Genomic DNA, 4,435 nt, shown 5'->3' on the forward strand with positions numbered 1-4,435 from the left:
ATGTGACATCTTTTTAAATGTTTATGTTTGGCTTTTGATAAACCTTGAGGTGTGTATGCAAATCCACATACCTTATGATGCTGTAAGAACAGAACAGCTATAGAGCAGGGCATTAGGGCATTTTGCCACAGAATTCAGGGTCCTGAGAATGTCAGCTTTACATCTATCCGACATGCCTGGAACTGTGCTTGGCCTTGTCCAAATCTGATTGATTGATTGATTGATTTATTTATTTATTTATTTATTTATTTATTTATTTATTTATGTAGCTTATATGCTGCCCCCTCTACCCAAAAGTCTCTGGACGGCTTACAACAATTAAAATTCAATTAAAATACAATTAAAATTGCCATCAGGACCCACAGATGGACAAACAATACAGGTTCAAAGATATTGCACATAGCACAGAATCTGGATGGCCTTGGTATGTATGGAATCTTCATTTTCTTTTTTCACACAGAACTACAGCCGTGTGTTTTGTCAAAATGATGAGTTGTGAGGTTTGGCATGGAAACAAATTAGGTACATCCAACACTACACGCAGATGCTAGCATGACAATACTGTCCACTGTGTGTGTGTGTGTGTTCTGTGTTGTCAGGTTGGAAACAACTTCTAGTGACACTAACAGGGCCTTCAAGGTAAGTGAGATATTTAAGGAGTGGTTTACCAATTCTGGGATGTGGTGGCGCTGCCAATTAAACTGCAGAAGCCTCTGTGCTGCAAGGTCAGAAGACCAGCAGTCATAAGATGGAATCCACGCGACGGAGTGAGCCCCTGTTGCTTGTCCCAGCTCCTGCCAACCTAGCAGTTTGAAAGCATATAAAATGCAAGTAGATAAATAGGCATCACCACAGTGGGAAGGTAACAGCATTCCATGTCTAGTCGCGCTGGCCACGTGACCACAGAAACTGTCTTTGGACAAACACTGGCTCTATGGCCTGGAAACGGGGATGAGCCCTGCCCCCTAGAGTCAGACATGACTGGACTAAATATCAAGGGGAACCTTTACCTTTACCAATTCCACTCCTACAGTGAGCTTCCCATGGCAGAGGAGCTGTTTAAACCCAGTCCTTCTGAGTCCCTGTCCATCAGTTTAACCACTACACCACACTGGGACTCCTCTCAGTAGTGCCTACAAAACTGCTCCAGGGGGTCTCCTAACCTCTCAGAGCTAATTTTTTGAGTGGCTGGTGGGGTGGTGGTGAAATCCCCTCTCTCTTGGTTTCCCTGACAAGCAAGATCCTGGCTTATAGTCTTGCTTTATGCTTATTTTGTTGTTTTTAACATACCCATTTATTTATTTGATGTTGAACAGACTAACGAGTTTTCTTTAAAAAGGAGGGGCATTAGAAACAATGTTGTTTATAATAAGCCATAAGCATTAAATAAATTTTATTTGAAAACTAGGACTCAGTATCCGATGTTGTCATTATACTTGTGAAAGCAGCTTCCACAGGGGCAAAGCACAATGAGGACAAACCTGTCTCCTCCTTTCAGCCCCTCCCCAGCCTTCAAAACCTTTAAAATCTGCTTTGTAGATGGAGTGCCAGGTCTTTAGTGGATGTGGCCCATCGTGAGATGTTTAGGTTTTTACAGTCTGGTGGCTCCTTCCTTTTTCCTTTCCTTTCCCCTCTCCGGATTGGAGGTGAATATTTTGATGTCCTTGCACAGATTGAAACTCATGATTTAGATGTGGTTAAGTAAGTTACTACTGTTGAGTCTCCTGTGTGTGTGGAGATCTGAAATGGTTAATACCTGGGCTCCTCTATATACATATGCCTAGATATCTACATTAATACTTAAACAGATATCTACATTATTACTTAAATCCTAAGAGGAGGCCCAACAGGTCAAGCAATCCCTTCGCCCCAAAGGGTTTGGTTACCAAAAGGATGCTTTGGGGAATCCCCCAGTTAAGATCTGAAAACAAAGGTGGTCTCCCATTTTCGGTCCCTTGCAATCTGTATTCCTGGGACATGCTGCCTCTGAGTCTGACCACACACCCATTACAATATTCCTTTTCATATCCAATGTACAGTATATGAGAGCCAAAATGGGGACTCTAGAAAAACAAGATACTGCATGCATGAGTAAACTCTGGGGCATATATTTTTCTTCAATTGCCCAAAGCAGGACCTGGGGGGGGGGAGACCGTGCAATGAGGACAGGCTGTACTTTTCTGCAAGAGCCATAGATTTGAAGTTTCTGGGGCAGTAGGGTGGCCATGTTAATCTTTTACAGTAAAAACAACACTTTAAAGGCTAAGAAGCTGTGTTTGGCATAGGTTTTCATGGACCATAGCCCATTTCTGATGAATGCGTCTGTGGAAGTGCACTGCAGTCTGCAGAAACGTATGCCCATTAACATTTCTTAATCGTTAAGGTGCCACAAGAAATCTTAGTTGTGTATGCTGAATGTCTGGGCAAAGTGTGTGATTGTGAATTGTATGAGACTTTTTACAGCAGGAAAGGGGATGCGCAGCTGGCTGAAACCCTGAACAGGATCTCCTGATATAGCTTGTGGCATGCCTCATTCCTTTTAAGTTTCAGACCAGCTGCTACAAACTTGCTTTTTTGCATTCAGTCTGGATTTTAATATAGGCTGATTTTGCTTCTTCCTGATGCTGGGTTGTGTTCTTTTGTTTGTTTGATTACTCACCATGTTACAGTTTTGAGGTGTTTTGAATACAATCTTTTAATATCTATGCTGCTCTGACATTCTCTTCTAGGGCTAGAAAGTGGGATATAAACATTTTTAAAAATAGATCCATCCTCTATTAACTCATATCCTTTTAAAGTTATCTCAAGACATCTTGTGGCAGCAAATTTCCACATTTATCTACTTGTGAAGAAGTGCTTGTCATTCTGTCCTGAATCTTATCTGCCCTGCTAATCTTTCTACGGATGACTCTTGTGAGACGAAAAGTGTTTGTTTTTGCCACACAAAACTTGTAAGAATTTCCATGTCTCCCTTGCCTTTTTCTGAACTGCTACCAACACCTGCTCACATCTTGTCATCTACTGTATTATCATGATAGTCCTTCTGTAGATAGATCATGGACATACATTTTGAGATAGGACAGTTAGCACTGGAGATCATATTCCAAGTGAGGTTTCACCATCAACCTCTGTCAGGGTGTTACGGAGATCTGTTTTTCTATCGTTCTCCTCATAGCACCAGATTTCCCTTTGTCCAGAGCTGTTGCCTCACTATTCCCAAGGGCCCCATCAGTGTACCCTGGATCAATAATTGCAACAAGAAACCAGAAATTCCTGTGTGTCTCAAGATAACTTCACATTCCACCGGCCATTTGTTTAGGTTGGAGAAATCCTTTCAGAGCTCAGCAGTCTGTTGGGGATGTGGGTGGAAAATGGGGTGCCTCGCTGCTTCCGGCCTCCTGACTCGTTCCGGATCATTTATGAGCTGGTTAAATAGCTGGGCTCCCTATGGGCCGGATCGTCGGGGCGACCTGCTCCTTTACTTCAGCCCCGTGACAGCAGTGTTTCCTCAGGGCTCTTCCGAGGGTTAACGACGGAGCTAAGGCTGTGGTTGCCACCCTGAGGTCTGACACATCAGCCCTTCCGTTGGGGAATTTGAGACTAGAACAAGTGCGATTCATTGTGATGAAATTCCCTATTATGAGGAAGTTTGGGTGTTTCTCGCTCGCCCCCGCCCCCCCCCTCTTCCGCGCCGCCCCCCTGTCATTTTTAGGCGGGCCCTTCCTTCTAAGGCCGGCTGCCCCAATGACTGAGGCAACCTGGTCCAAGTGAGGCGCCTACCATGGCCAAGTTCCAAGGCCAGCGAACGAGGGCGCGCCTTTTCGGAGCAGCTGAGGGGTGGGTGGCCGCCGCTTGCCCGTCTCTCACGGGCCCGTCTCGGCTTCCTGGACTACCGCCCGACGGGGGGAGACGACAGGAGGGGCGTGCAAAAGCCTTTCCTGCATCTGGCCCGGGGGCAAATGCGCGGGACGGGGCGGGAGTAGAGAGCGCACCCCCTTTTTCCTTGGCACAACCCTGGTGCTGCTCGCGGGGGGGGGAGGAGGGCAGGCGGGCGCTCTGGGACAGTCCAGCGCCGACGGCGCTAAGAGGAGCCCGCCCTGCCTGCCTGCCCGGCCGCTTGTCAGCCAGCTGGCCTCGCCCGCGCGTCCTCAGCTCGCCCCTGGTAGGAGGACGTGCGTGCGGCGCGCTGCCCCCCGCCCGTCGGCCCGACGCCTCCTCGGTCTGGGCTGCTCGGGTGCCGCTACTGCTGCTGCTTCGCTCCTGCCGCCCAGGCGCCTCCCCTCTGCAGCGGCGGGAGGAAGTCTTCGAGGCCGCCCCCCCCCTCGGCGAAGCCCGCCCCTTTGGGGGCAGCCGGGCCGGGAGCCCCGGCGGCGATTGGCTGGGCCGGCCGCCTTTCCCCTCCCCGCGGCCGCTTCCCCCCGCCCCCGCCCGCCCC

The sequence above is a fragment of the Pogona vitticeps genome, chromosome 2, assembly GCF_051106095.1.
Source record: "Pogona vitticeps strain Pit_001003342236 chromosome 2, PviZW2.1, whole genome shotgun sequence".
Taxonomy (NCBI): Eukaryota; Metazoa; Chordata; class Lepidosauria; order Squamata; family Agamidae; genus Pogona; species Pogona vitticeps.